At 48.6% G+C, this 15,726-nt stretch overlaps 1 protein-coding gene across 4 annotated transcripts in view; it reads left to right on the top strand.

Moving 5' to 3' along the window:
- Nucleotides 1-15,726, top strand: part of Galm (galactose mutarotase) — a 51,742-nt gene that overhangs the window by 23,129 nt on the left and 12,887 nt on the right. Inside the window, exon 5 of one of the 4 annotated variants that reach the window (XR_005505502.2) lies at nucleotides 3,494-3,602. The exons of the other annotated variants lie outside the window; for them this stretch is intronic. The gene's annotated coding sequence lies outside the window, so the exon portion shown is untranslated. The remainder of the gene's footprint in view (nucleotides 1-3,493; nucleotides 3,603-15,726) is intronic. 4 annotated transcript variants of the gene reach the window in all.

Below are 15,726 nucleotides of genomic sequence, written 5' to 3'. Positions count from 1 at the left end.
ACGTGCACATCTGGCGTCCACAACGTGTCATGACTGGGAGGGGCACAGCTCGGAGTGGAATGGAATGTAAAAGTCTCCTCTGTCTCAGTTCTGCACCAGAAATGTCACGGGTGGGAGGGTGAGTTTCTGCACCTTGTACTAATATTGAAAACCTGTTGAGTGGGAGCGAAGGGTTCCGGACTCTGGGAGCAGGAGACTGCCCCAGTCTTCACGGTGTTCTGTTTGTCTCTTTGTGTAACCTTGACTGGCCTGGGCCTGTGTAGGAACTGCCTTGGCTTCCCGAATGGGGGTCTCAGGCATGCACCATCCTGCCCAGCTCTCACTTCCTAACCAGGCAAAGGCCTTCTGTGTGTGAGTATTGCTTTAACATCTAACCGTACAGACTCCCATGTGTGTGAGCAATGCTTTAACATCTAACCGTACAGACTCCCATTTCCCCTTTTGCAAATAGGCGGAAAGTAGACAGTTTAAGTAAGCTTGGCTACTTCAGGACAAAGTCTCAAAACCAGCCAACCAAACAAACAAAGAAAAACAGCCGGGAGGGGGACAGGGGAGGGAGGGCTAGAGAGGTGGCTCGGCAGGTGAAAGGGCATATTGTTATTCCTGAGGACGGGAGTTCAGTTCCCAGCACCCACATTTGGCACTCACAGCTGCTAAAACCCCAGCTGCAGAGACTCCGAAGCCTCCGGCCCCCACCTACACTCACGCACACTAACCCTGAGCACACATGCAGAGTTGACAATACTGTAAAAACACTTTTTAAAAAATTTGGACACCTATATAAAGTATCCAGGTTTTTCTTTATTCAAGTTGGCAGACCCATGAAGCATAGGTTTGCAATCAAGAGTGGTCAGTCCTCCTGTCTGAGTTTTTTGTTGTTTGGTTGGTTAGTTTGGTTTGCTTTGGCTTTGGTGTTTTGAGGCAGGATTTTTCTTCCTTCCTTCCTTTCTTCCTTCCTTCCTTCCTTTCTTTAATGTGTGTGAGTACACTGTCGCTCTCTTCGGACACACCAGAAAAGGGCATCAGATCCCATTACAGATGGTTGTGAGCCACCATGTGGTTGCTGGGATTTGAACTCAGGACCTCTGGAAGAGCAGTCAGTGCTCTTAACCACTGAGCCATCTCTCCAGCCCCGAGGCAGGACTTTCCTGTAGCCCTGGCTGTCCTGGACCTGCTGGGCAGACCAGGCTTCTTGTCTGAGTTTGATTCCCACTTCTATATCAGACAGCTCACAGCTGCCTGTAACTGTGGCTCAGAGAATCTGTCATCATCTTCTGGCCTCCTTGAAGGTAGCTATATGTGTGCACGAACATGCAGGAGCACACCCTTGTACAGATAAATGATAAAGGCAAATCTCCTTTTAAAAAACAAACCAGGGGTTGGGGATTTAGCTCAGTGGTAGAGCGCTTGCCTAGCAAGCACAAGGCCCTGGGTTCGGTCCTCGGCTCCGGAAAAAAAAGAAAAAATAAATAAATAAATAAAAATAAAAAAAATAAAAAACAAACCGAGAATGTGTACGTTAAGCAGTTGCCCCTGCCATGGGCTCCATTCCAGAACCCCGTATGGATACCACAGTTCTCATCTGCGTAAGTCCCTTACATAAAATGCGTTTGCAAATACCCTACCTGCATCCTTCTTTGGGACTTGTTTTTGTTTGTTTGCTTCGAGTCCAGGCTGGGATGGAGCTTAGCATGTAGCCCACAATGGCCTTGAATTCGCAGTCCCCCTGTATCAGCATCCTGGGTGCTGACACTACGGGTGTGTATCACCATGCTCAGCCCCCCTTCCTACTTACTTACGTTAGCTCTAGATTACACAGCATATACCTAGCTTTTTACAGATGCTGTGTTGTGGGGTTGTGGGCTTGCGTCTGCTGCACCACAGGGCACCGCCGCTTGGGGAGCGGACCTCGGGAGTTTGACTACGCTTATCCCATACCGCTGAGGTGGGGATGTTGGGTTATAGGGAAGCAACCAGGCACTGCTCCAGGGTGGAAAAGCAGCAGGCTTGGTGGCCATTATGGCTGGAAGTGCAGAGAGGCCTCTACGACTTGTAGGCGAAGGCCTTCTTCATGGCTCCCCTCAGCGGCTCTTGATGAAAAGAGACAGTCCATGGTTCAAAACAGTTTATTGTCATAGTGAAAGTGCATGCGTAAAACCTTATCCCACTGCTCAGGGTGGGCCCGAGGTTAAATACCTTTTGCAGGGAGGAGTGTCTGGGAAGGGAAGCTTATTGGCTAAGCCCTCCACACCTCTAGGTACCTCATTAGCATGGAGAACTCTATTTTGGGCCTACGTGACTGATGGCCACAGATATATGGGGATCTGCAGCTATGTGACAGGGACCTGGTGCTGGGAGCAGACAAAGCGCCTACTGTCCCTTCAGGGTCTCCAGGGCTTCTAGCCTTTAGCTCGACCTTACCAGGCTTCCTCTCATGGTCTCCAACCCTGCACTGTGTGAAGAACTATTGTACTGTGCTGTTTAGGATAATCAAAAGAAAAGTCTGTGCATGCCTAGTACAAATCTAATATTTTTCCCCTAAGTTGTTTAGCTTTTTGTGGGGTTGAATCCACAAATACCAATTCTGATATTTTGAGATGTATGGACCAACTGTATCTTCATGAGAACTTTTTAAAAGCCTAATTTGAATAATAATGAAAAGAGGTAAATACACTACATTTTTCCAAAGCAAGAAAATACCTAGCTACGATTTATAGTAACCATTCTTTCATATAAGATTGTGTGTGTGTGTGTGTGTGTGTGTCTATGTGTGTGTTTATTCTGGGACTTGAACCCAAATACCTCGTGCAAGTGGGGCAAGCATAGTCCTATGAGCTACATCCCCAAACCAAGAAAAAAAAAATACTTTAATTCCCCACAGAAGTAAGAAATCTTCAATTTCAAAACAAAGAACACTTGGCTTTAAATTTTCATTGTTTTATTTATTTGTTTTGTGTGTATACGTGCGGTGTGAGTGGGCAGGCATCACAGGTAGGTGCTTGAGTGCCGTGGTAGAGTACGGAGGTAAGAGGATAACTTTCAGGCTGTGTCTCGGGGGTTGAACTTGGCTTGTCAGACGTGGCAGGAGATACTTTTAAAGAGTCACGATGGCACATTGACCCAGTGCCTCTCCATTTTCTGTGTACCAGTGAGACAGTTATTGTAAGCTCATAACAGGACCTGACTACTGGGTCTGGAAGGCCACTTGTAGCCCTCCCTTCCTCTCTGTGGCTCTGTGAAGATGCGAGTGTTCAACCCGTTCACTAGATCCATTAGGACGCCAGCATAGTCCACAGCTCATGGTTTTCTCCCATCTACCATTTTGTTCATCAGTAAATGTTACCACTGTTCCCCATCACATTCAAGAACATGCCGTATGATTCTTTTGGAAGCTTCTCCAAAAAGCAGGTGCTATAAAGAACAGAGGAGCTGCTGTGGAGGATCCCAAGACGTCCTCTAACGTCTGTAGACCTGTTTATTTTATGCATACCAGTGTTTGCCTGCACCCGTGTGCCTGATGTTTGAGGAAGTATGAAGAAGGCATTAGATTGCGAGCCATCAAGTGGATGCGCGGAACTGAACCTGTGTCCTCTACAAGAGTAGTAAGTGTTTTTAACTACTAAGCCATCTCTCTGGTCTCCATGACTCTCAACATAAACAAAGCCCCATAGAGATGACTTCATTCTAGAAGCACCCCAGAGGGCCCAACCATCATTCCATCATCCAGAAATGCTCTGCCTGCCCGCTGCTGGGAGGCCCAGGAGTTAGTTAGCCATCTAGTAGAGAAGGAAAAGAATTATCTGTGAAGGTGGAAGATGTCAGGACGGCATACACGTGCATCGTTAGGGAAGGAGAGGAGGCAGATGCAGATGAGAAACCTGAGCAGCATCAGGACCAGTCCTAGAGAAGTGCTGTGTTCCGGCAGCACCAAGACTGGACCAGCTGCTGTGTGCCGTAAAAAAGTTAGCTGGGTCCATGTCACATTTGCATTGAGCTCAGTGCAACTTCAAGGCCTGGATTCACTGTGAAGGAGCTCAAGGCAAATCCATGCAGAGCAGGCTCACGGATGTACCCGAATCTGGCTCCAAACTTCCAGGTGTGGGAATCGATGTGCAGTAGCTAGAGGTTGTAGTGTTCTTGTTGTTGTGTTGTTGCTGCTGCTGCTGCTGCTGCTGCTGTTTGGGTTTAGTTTGTCTTGTTAATTGGGGATCTTTATGGTTTTGGTTTTGGTCGTTGGAGATGGGGGTTTCTCTGTGTAGCCCTGGCCATCCTAGAACTTGCCCTGTAGACCAGGCTGGCCTTTAATTCAGAGATCCGCCTCCCTGTGCCTCCCAGGTCCTTGGTTATGAATATCTTCTACTCTATAAATTATTTATCTTGCTTACCCTCCAGGTCTTCTAATTTCTACCTTAAATCCCTGCTTGTGTGTTTATTTTTCAAATCTCTCTGTGTAGGGCCGTTGCTAATTTCACTTGTAGTTGAGAGATAGGAAGATCTCTATTTCCATCACTGTAGAGGAGATAAACGCAGCATTAAGTACTCCCGAGCTGATAACCAAGCCATATCTGAAAAAGTGACTCATGCAGAAGAATCAATAGTAGATTGGGGTTTGATAGACGTTAAAGCAGTATTTTCACCATGAAGCTCTCGTTGGATCATATGAATTCCTTGGCTTTTGTGGGTTTGTCTAGGTATTTAATCTAATTATTATTTCTGTGTGTGTGCACGTGTGCGTGTGTGTATGTGTGTGTGTGCGTGTGCGTGTGTATCTGTGCGTGTACGAGTGCTCTCAGAGTCACAGATGGCTGTGATATTAGGCTGGGAACTGACTGTCTGTCGTCTGGAAGGGCAGCCATCTCTCAGAGCCATCTCTGCAGCCTCTGATTATAATGTGTATGGTTTCAATTGCTCGACCACAGGTCAGCTGTCAGTGGGTTCTGTGGAGTCCAGCATGCAAGACAGTTCCCAGCACAGTCCTTTCCTTTTTGTGGCTAGTAGTTTATACTTACATTTAGGTTTCAACTCTTTATCTAACCTGTAATCTAAACTGTCTTGAAGGGAGACGCTGACGCAGAACTAAACTTTGGGGGCGCTTTTGCTCTGGTTAGACACGGCAAACAATTTTTCAGACGATGGGAGAACTTGTGTGCTGAGACAGTACTGCGGTGTATTTTACTGTAACGGTAATAGTAAAACAGTGGCCGGGCTACTGTCTTTCCCGGTGTCTGTTGGGGAGGAATCAAGTCCTATTCTGCGTTGGTATGTTTCCTGCTTACTCACTGGGCGGCTGTTGCTTAGAATGGGACACTGCGATATATGAGAACTGGGAGGTGTGACAGTGGCAGGATGGGATAACTCCCTACACACTCCAAGCTCCCACGTAAACCTTTACCCCAGGCACCCTCGGGGTCCCTGTTTTACTCCTTTTGTCAATTGTAGGGGACATAAAAAATGTCTTCGGCCCTCTTTGTCCAATAAAGCATAGAAGACAACAGCCTATGGGGTCTGGCTTCTCCATCCTCTCCTTTGTCCTGTTCCTACATGGAGAGACTCTCCTTCTTCCCAAGTCAATGCAGCAGTAGGGACATGCACAGCCTTCGCTGGGGCCCAACAAGACAATTTAAAGTTACCCCTGCTCTCGCCATAGGCAGTTGTTTCCAGCTGGAGTTTTATGACACAAACGAGCAGTATGTCTCGTGTGTTCAGTGCTGGGCTACAAGATTCGGGCATCTTTGCTCTCCACTTGAAAAATAAATAAATGAAAACCAAGGCAGGTGGTGGTGGCACACGTCTTTAATCCCTGCACTTGGGAGGCAGAGGCATCAGGATCACCTGAACTCAAGAGTTCAAGATCACCCCAGGTAACATAGACAGACCCTGGGTCAAAGAGAGTAAGAAACCGAAGGAAAAGAACACACATCAAGTAAGACAAATATTTTGAGTCAAGTCCATTGGCTAGCTGTCAAAACTGATCCACGGGATGATACGTTTGGCCCTTCTGAACTCACAGCCGTCGGCCATGGCAACCTCTCTCTTGCACCTTGGCAGGCTGCCCTTGCAGAAGGCGTCTGTGGGGCTAAGATCTCCTTTCCACCCACAGCCCAAGCCAGCAGTTGACTGCATGTTGGTCATTAGCTCTGCGGTTTCGCCAAAGCAATTGTTTTTAAGCTTCTTAAAACAAACAAACCCCCAAACCCTTGCTGCTCATGAAACATTTACTCTTTGGTAAGACATGAGAGTCTGCTTTCTCCAGGGCAATCACAGGTTGGTTCTCTTGAGTGTGTTTGCTTTGTGTACTGTAGGCAGATCTAATCCTGAGAGGAAACTCCTAGAGGCCATTTGCAAGAAAGGACAGATGAAATTAACACTGTTCACAATAGCCAGGCAGTGTTGGGACAGGTCTTTAATCCCAGCACTTGGGAGGCAGAGGCAGGTGGATCTCCGAGTTTGAGGCCAGCCTGGCCTACAGAGTAAGTTCCAGGACAGCCAGGGCCACACAGAGAAACCTTGTCTCGAAAACCCCAAAACAAAAAACCCAGTGTCCAGTCTAGGGGAAACTTCCATATCAGGCCTCTTTTTTTATGTTTACGAGTATGATGTACATACATGTCTGTATACATGTTCTTACATGTGTGGGTATGCATGCTAACACACGTGCATGAGGAAGCCTTAAGTTGATGCCTTATTTATGATTGAGGCCCAGTCTCTCGGTCAGACCTAGAGCTTACAGATTATGCTAGTCACCCTAGCCAGCTCTTGCAGAGATCTTCCGTCTTCTCCCAGGGGTGGAATTGCAGGGACGCCACCTCCTCTCCCCAGCATTTACCCAGGCCTGAGGGTCCAAACGCAGGTTCTCAGACTTGCATAGCAAGCCCTGTGATTACCGAGCCATCTTCCTGACTCCAGTGTCTGAATTGTGTTGGGCGTTGTGCTTTAGCACCTGACTCTAGTACCCTGCTCCCCAACAAGAGAAAACAGGTTCCCTACTCAGGTAGCAAGCCAGCTCACTGTGAGCATGTGAGAAAGTGTAACCCCGAGGTGGATGGGCTCCTAGGCTTGGAAATCGTGGTTCTCGGGCTTTGGTCTTAGAACGGAGGGAGCAGGAGGCAACATCACCCTGTACAACTGAGTTTAGGTTTTGCTACATTGCATCTATCTGTAGTAATATGTGAGCCATTAAGAAAGCAGAAGTGGATGCATTGGCCTGCTCATCTTACATTAACATTAGGGGGAGTTGTTTAATTTTGTCTTGTAAGTTTAAAACTCCTCTCCTTAAGAAAATATACCTCTTGTTTTTTAAAAACTTTACCCAGTCGGTGATATCCTGTACCCCATCTGCATCCACCTGCTATTCTTGCTACAGTGAGTTCTGGAAAGCTCATTCTAAAGTTTCATGAAAGCAGCCCAGTTTTGCCCAAATTAGAGTTCTGGTAGGAAAGGCTTACAACAAACCTGTTCAGGGAGGCCCAGCTAGCTGTGTAGCAGTAAATCATTAGGGTCACCTCTGTACTCCTGGTTGGTTCTCACCTGCATGGCTCTGCACCTGCCCAAGAGCTCTGGATTCACGAATGAAAGACATGGACACACAACCTTTGTATATAATATGCTTAACATCTGGGCACTTCCAAACCTCTCATAGCTAGCTCACACTCCCCTCCAGTATTCCTGAGGTAAGACTTTCTAAATCTGTATTTTACCCTTGCTGCCCTGTTTCCTTCTGGGCAGCCCTCGCATGGGGTCGCTTTCCCTTTGCACCTACATTCCAGCCGTCTCACCCTCCTGCTCCTTCCCGGCATGGTCCATCCTGCACCCTTCTCGTGGAGGGACTCCCCTCTCCCCCCTCTCCTTGTTCTTGCCTGGGAATCATGAAAGTCCAGCCTCTGTCCCCCCTGCCCAGCCATCAGCTACATGTTTCTGCTTTATTTCAACCTCTTTCCATTCAACATACAATCCGGTCAGTGATTTAATTACTCCTCTAGGGTAGATCTGTCTTTCCCCAAGAGAGAAAGAAAAATTCCAAGATTGCCTCTTGTCTCCAAGATCTTGCCAGTGAACACTGACAGTCGTGCGCTGGCACGTGGGCTTAATCTCTCTGGGGTTCTAACAGACAATTCCTCAAGACTTCATCTAACCCTAAAATAATGCCCGAGGTCCCGGGTGTTTCTTTCAACCATCTGCACACCGTTTCTCTTTCCTTCCAGCCTCCACACCACTCTCTCAGCCCTTAGTCATCCAGTCCTGCTGATTTCTAGCCTCTGATATTCCTCAAGTCTCTTTCGTCTTCCTCACTGGTTACAGGACTCTGTCTGTCAGTACTCTCCTGGTTTAGGCAACTTTTTTTTTCTCTAACCAGGGCCTAACTTACATTGTGAGAACATAACTTTTGATCAATACACAAATGGAAAGGTGAAAATACAACCTTAAAGATTTATTTTCCATCTGGTTCCTAAATGCATCTAAAATGCAAATCTTATTTCAATAATTACTCCTCTAAAATATTTTGGTAGGGTCTGGGCAAGTAGATTACTTGCCTAGCGTGTATGAAAGCTTGGAGTTTGTTCCCCAGCACTGCGTATACTGCAGTGGTACACATTTTCCTGAGTCTCAGCACTCAGGAGATACAGCCTGGGTAAGTCATAAGATCTTGGTCACCCCTGGCTACATAGGAAGTTTGAGATTAGCCTGGGCTACACGAGACTTCATCTTAAAAAAATGCCGCCCCCCCCCACTTCACCCCCCCTTCACATTGCTACCTACCCAGCCTGGACACTTGGCGCTTTTCCAAGCTGCAAGGCCATGCTTGCTCACACCTCACCAACCTCTAAACCCCCACCCCCATTCTATGGGGACTGTAAATACGGACGTTGCCTCCGAAATGCCTCTCACCCTTCAAAACCCATATGTTCTCCTTGCCTGTCCTTCCCAACCTTCTCCAATGCAGCTTTGTTTCCTGTGCAGGGTTTTGGTAAGGTCTGGTGTTACATGTAGTTTTAAAAACACTCTACGGCCTTGTCGGGGAGCTGCCGTGCTCTAGCCCTTCCCGGCTCCATTTTTGTCCAACCCAGTTTAGGTCCAGGATTGGTTGCAATCAGCCCCAACCCAGCTTCTCTGTCTCTGTCTCTGCCTCTCCCCCCTCTCTCGAGCTCTCTTTCCCCCCCTCCTCTCCCTTGCCTCCCCCTCCCCCTCCCCCCCTTCTCCTTTCCGGCTCCCACCCAGCTTAGCTCCAGGATTGCTCGCAATCAGCCACAACCCAGCTTCTCCCCAACACCCCCACGCCCCTTGCTCCGGGAGTGGTTACCACCCTAGTCTGTTGAATCCATAGATAAAAGATACTCAGTTTTATTACTTTAGGACTTGCCTACTAGCAATTGTGCAAATACCTCCCACCTAGAAATGTGCGCCCTTATCAATTTATTATCTCTGTCTCTCCTTCCGAACTAAACTTGGTGGCTTGGATCAGATAGGCCCCTGCCCACATCTTTGGCCATCCGCCTGCCCATAGTGGAGGCCGTAGGCCCTAGCTGCCCCAAGGCCTTACATGATTACAACCTTCTTCTGCCAAAGCATGGCAGGAAAAATCCTCCTCTCTCCTTGAATCTCCTTTTCCTCTTGGGACCCGGAAGTCCCACCTGTACCTTCCGTGCAGCAAAATGGAAGATCTGAAGGGCTGAACTCTGACATCCTGTCCCAAGGACCACATGGAACGTTAGCTTAAGTGTTCTGGCCTGGTGGCCTGGTGTCTGGAAATCTTACGAAGGAGCACTAGGGATCCAGGAGCTCCTAAGGGCCCGTGGCGGGTCCTGTGTGAACTGGCCGAGCCACCTGGGTCTGCACCGAGATTCCCTTTTCTCCTCTCTCATGGTAATGGCAGGCTATGGCTGCCTTCCTGGGTGGAAGTCCACCTTCTGGGAAGAGCTATAGTGTTTTCCTGTCCAGGAATTTCCGGTGGCGTTGGGTGTTTTATTTTATTTTGCCCAGTTCATCATGGCTGCACTTCTGGATTACAGCTAGTGGGTGAGCTAAAGTAGTGTGGTGGCACACCAAGGAAACCGATGTCCCCCCCCCCAAATTCCACCAGAGATACAGCAGCAGCGAATGGCTCAGAGGAGAGCGGCTACTGTTCCTGCTTGAACCAGTGCATGGAATGGCCGTCCCTGGCCCATCGGTCACGGCAGGATTCAGGCCTGGGCACTCAGGCATAGAACCGACGAGCACGCTGGTCCACTCTGGAAGCAGAAACTACAGCATGTGTCAGCTGTCACCCCCGAGCCTGCAGCTCCGATTACTTCATGTTCCAGTTTCTCCAGGCGATAACAATTACCTACTGTGTGCAAGGGACTGTGTCAGACCTAGGAGAGTAATGCTGGACCATCTGCTCAAGTTCCGCCAACATTGGGAGTGGATAGCAGTGTCTGTAGCACAGGCTATGTCCTCAATCAAGAGAGGCTGCCGTCCCAGAAGTACAGGAAAGGCCGAGGAGATGGCTCAATGGGAGCACTAGCTGCTCTTCCAGAGGACCCAGGTTCAATTCCCAGCACCCGAGTGGCAGCTCACAACTGGCTGTAACTCTAGTTTCAGGGAATCTGTTGCCCCTTTCTTGTCTCTGCAGGCAGTGTACGGATCCGATCCACAGACATGCGTGCAGGGGGGGAAACATACTCATAAAAATAAAATACGTGTGAGACGGCCACTAAGCTAGGCTTGGTGGTACACACCTGTAATCCAGCATTCCGGAAGCTGAGGCAGGAGTGTTACTGCAAGTTTGATATATAGCAAGAAGTTCAGGGGCAGCTCCAGATCTCCAGATGCACAGCAAAAGCCTGTAGGTAGGTAGGTAGGTAGGTAGGTAGGTAGGTAGGTAGGTAGGTGATAGGGAAAAGGCTAGCAAGATGGGTAAAGACATTTGTCACCAAGCCTTATGACCCGAGTTTGAGTCCTGCAGTTCACATGGTAGAAGGAGAGACCTGACTCTTGAAATTTTTCCTCTGAATTTCACATGCTCACTGTGTCTACACTCATATATACTCAATATCACACACACACACACACACACACACACACACACACACACACGAATAAATAAAGCAGTGACACTATAAAAAAAAAAATAGGCCCATGGCATTAGAGCTGCTTGTTCTAGGGCAGGTTCTGCCTAAACAGCAGGCCAGGAGGTCACCGAGGACCCAGGGACCTTTCCTGATGGCAGTGATGCTTCCCACAGGGACACATGTCTGAGGACCTCTCCACAAGACGATCCAAGAACAGCTTTGTGAGCTTCCAAGATAGCTCCCAGAGCTACCTGTGTTTCCTGCTAGAAAACACATCACCCACTGCTACAAGACTGGCGAGCATGAGCCAGCCTGCTGGAAATCTGGCAGGAAGATAGCTCAGAAGAAAGCACTCGGCCAGGCTCCATGTACTTCCTGTGGAAATTGCAGGCTCACGTGACGTGAGTTTGTCATCATGGAAGTTATTTGCTAGGGCTCTGATCACCACCCACAGAGAACTGATTTAACACTCATGCCTCCCCCTCCCACAGGTCCAACAAGGGCGTGTAGAGCTTCTCAGGGTCATTTATTCCAAAGAGGCTGAGGGATAATGGGCCTTGAACGGCGCAACAGAAGCTGACTTAGTTTCCAGAGCAATCTCAGGTTCATAATGGTGTCTACTGACTTCCATACAACCTAAGACTTGGTCATACTGGAGTAGAAGAATCTAATGTGGCTTGAGTTGTGATAGACATTAATACTTGTGGTGTTAACTGAGCCAGAGGCGAGGCTGTTTTTGAGAAGTTTTTCAGTGTCTCCGAATCCACAAATAAAGAGAGTGAAGTAGGCTGGAGAGATGGCTCAGTGGTTAAGAGCTCTGACTGCTCTTCCGGAGGTCCTGAGTTCAAATCCCAGCAACCACATGGTGGCTCACAACCATCTGTAATGAGATCTGATGCCCTCTTCTGGTGTGTCTGAAGACAGCTACAGTGTACTTATATATAATAAAGAAATAAATCTTTTAAAAAAAGAATGAAGTAATCAAAACGTGGAATGCTGAAGTAGGGTAGGAATGGACTTTAGTGCAAGGCAAGGACTTGAGTGGAAAGTTTTTAAATATATAATTTATTTTTATTTTATGTGCATTGATGTTTTGCCTGCACGCATGTCTGTGTGGAGGTGTCAGATCCCTTGGAACTAAATTATAGACAGATGTACTAGAATTACTGCCATGTGGGTATTGGGAATTAAACCAGCATCCTCTGGAAGAGCAGTCAGTGCTCTTCACGGCTGAGCTGACTTTCCAGCCCCATAGAGTGGGAATTTTAGGCTGTTCACTTGCTGGCTCATGCTCTTCCGGGGTCAGCACCAGAGAGAAGGGCTCTGCTTGCACATTAGACCTCGTGGAGGTCTTTGGAGTGTTTTAATCCAGGAGACTGACCTCACACAGTTGTCAGCCTAGAAATACCATTTCGCCAAGTGTAAGGGTGGGGCTTGACTGGAGACAGAGACCAGTTGAGAAGCTACTCAATGTCCAAGTCAGAAGTAAGGAGGACCTAAGGTCGGGGTCAGCTGGAAGAAGGGAATTTTATAATATTTAGGAGGTAAAATCAGGCAGCCGGGGCTGGAGAATTAGTGCAATCGAATGCTTGCAGACCTGAGTCCCAGGGCCAGAACCCACGTACAAAAAGCTGTGTGTTGGTACAGCATACCTATAGTCCCCACACTGAGGAGGAAGAGACAGTAGGATCCCGGGAGCTCTCTGGCCAGCCAGCCTAGCCACGTCTGCAAACCCCAGGCCGGTGAGAGACACTGTCTCCACAAACCAAGATGGGCTGGATGGTGGGGGCACACACCTTTGGTTCTAGCACTTGGAAGGCAGAGGCAGGCAGATCTCTATGCCCAGCCTGTTCCAGGGCAACTAGGACTACACAGTGAAAACGTGACCCCCAAAAACCAAACAAACAAACCAAGATGGATGGACACCTGAGGTGTTGACCTGAGGTTGTTTCTCGAGTGGCCCCTGGGCAGTAGAAATGAAGATAGGGTAGGAGGGGGGGTGGAGGAGGACAGAGAGGGGGGCAGAACGAGAATGGGATTACAAGTGCAGGGACAAGCACAGAGAGGAGCTAAGAGAGTAGTGGGTTTAGCCTTAGAATGTATGAGGTGAAGCTGGACGTAGGGTGTCCAGGTCAAGCATGTGACAGTGGTAATGGGAAAGAGAAGAGGGGTAGAGATACAGAACGGCATGTGCACTTCGTAGAGCAAAACTCGTGGGTTCAGAATGCAGAAAGCATCAGTGTGAGAGCAAACTCAAGGGAGCCCAAGGAAACTGCCACACATATTTTAGGCACGAGAGGTACCCAGCAAAGGATGTGGGGAAGATGACCAAGCGGAGAGCAGGGGAGACTGTGTCCTGGCTAACCCCACCTGACAGCATGGTCAGGGCAGGGGCCGGTTTGTGAACATGAACGATTGACAGAAAGTGAAGAGGGCCAGAGAGTGTGAGCCTGCGAGCGGTAAGGTAGCTTGAACGTGGAGCCCTCGAGGCCTGGGGCTGGGGGAGGTCTGTCTATCCTCAGCAGCCTATGAGAAATGGAAGAGGCAGGGAAGAGGAGAGAGGGCATCTCGGAGAAGCTGGGCACCACAGGTTGTAAGGGAGAGGGAAGTTCACTCGAGAACTGACGTGGTTCTAGGAGAACTCGGGGGAATCCAACTGATGAAGACCCCAAATGTGTGTAGCCTCAGTCGGACTTCTGTGAATTTTCTCCTGGTTCTTTCAGAAGTCGGGACAAAGAAGGTGGATTGGCCCACAGTTAGGGTTTGGTCAGATCAAAGGGCAGGAGGTCAGAGTGCTAGACAGGTCAAGGAACGTCACTAAGCCAGCAGCTCAGGCCGTAGACAAGGGGTCTTTCATAAGTATCAAAGACTGTGAAGGATGGGGGAAAAAAAGATACAGTGAACCAGGGACCTGGCAGTCCCTGGAGGAGTCTAGACCTATCTGGGACCTCATGCCTGTGACACAGCCACAAGGCCTGGAGGCCACAGCTGGGCAGAGGGCAACTGCAGAGTGTTAACTTATTACTTAGTAGCAAATCCGTGGCCTCGGTGCTGATGGGAGTCTAAAATGGAAAAACACTGTCATGAAAATGCCTTATGTGGGGTTAACCATGAAGAATTGCCCTCTCACTTGAAAGCGACCTGCGGCGTGGCACAGCCCTTCCTGCTGTGGATGTCAAGTCATATCTGGAAGCAACACCCTCCCCCACTGTGAGTCAGAGGCAAAAATCAGAAAGCGCTCAGTGGAATGAAAAGGGATTGGGGAGAGCGGGACCCGCCCACGCAGTATCGGGATGACGTCACGAACACAACCAGAGCGCAGAGAAAACTGCCAAAGAGCGTTGGGACCTCGGGATCTGTGAAATGTTACCTCTACAGAAAAGTCCCAAGATGCTTCCCTTGCCGACTGCTGGAATGAAGTAAAAAATTCCCACCCAGGCTGTTACTTTTCATTATCATCCTCTTTATGTTGCTTCCTAAAATAACTGCCATTCTGGAGATGACTTACCAAGATGACTTAATTAGGTATCAGACGAATACCTGTGCCCATGAGCCCCATCACCGCAGGCCTCCTTATGCAAATCTGACTATTCTCACCTCGAGCAGCTAAAGAGACAGACGTAATTGGAGCAGCTGGGCTGCAAGCACAGCTGGGCCGTCCCCATGGAGACCAGACTCCAGCCGAGCTTTTCTCCCTCGCTCTTTTTTTCATTGTGTAAGCAGCGCATCAGCGCTCAGGTCCGTGCATACCAATCACTGGGGAGCTCGTTAAATACAGATTCTGCCTCCGTATTCTCTGGTTTGAGCTACTGGTTCCATGATTCTCACAAGCCCCCAGGTGAGGCATGTCCTGCGGCTGGTGATCCTTGGGTCTCGTTCCAAGCAGCTACCTACCAGCGCCTCCACAAAGCTCCAACTAGCCTGCAAGAGCCTATGTTTCTTTCTCATTTTGGCACTATTTCTCCCCTTCTTTTGCCCTCCCCAGCTCCTGTATGGTCTCCAACGGTTCGTAGTTCCCTGTATTCTCCCTCCTCCCTCCAGCACGCAATTAGTGGGTTCTGTGCTCCATCAATGGACACTGGGCTCTGTCACTAAACGTGTGTTCCTCAGGTCAGTCTCCAGCAAATGTCATTCAGCCAGTGGTCTCCTTGAATAAGACAAGCTGAAAATGCTATTAAAACAGAAACAGGTGAGGACGAGGCTCAGTCGGTAGAAATGCCTGTCTAGCATGAATGAGGTCTCAGGTCCATCCTCAATACCGCCTAAAACCAGTCGTGGTGGCTACACCTGTGATCTCAGCACAAGTGGTAAGGGCAGGATTCGGAAAGTTCAAAGTCTTCTCAGCTGTACAAGTTCAAGGCCAGCCTGGTCTATGTGAGACTCCGTCTCACAATTAAAAGTTTTAAAAGAAAGAGGGAAAAAAATAACCAGATATCAGAGTATTCCCCAAATCGACAACCTGCTTCACTACTTTTGTCTCACAACCCAATAATCCTGGGTGTCACAGTTGGAAGTCATCACCTATTTATCTGTCCAGCATCTGGATCCCAGAGCTCTAGAGCAACCGGGTGTCTCTGGGAATGGACGCTGCTTTGTTCATTGTCCACTGGGTCAACGTATTGGAAAGGCCTTTCTTTTTTCTTTTTTTCTTGGTTTTTCAGGACAGGGTTTCTCTGTG

Source organism: Rattus norvegicus, chromosome 6 (genome assembly GCF_036323735.1).
Source record: "Rattus norvegicus strain BN/NHsdMcwi chromosome 6, GRCr8, whole genome shotgun sequence".
Classification (NCBI taxonomy): Eukaryota; Metazoa; Chordata; class Mammalia; order Rodentia; family Muridae; genus Rattus; species Rattus norvegicus.
This window is presented reverse-complemented; position numbering and strand designations above follow the sequence as displayed.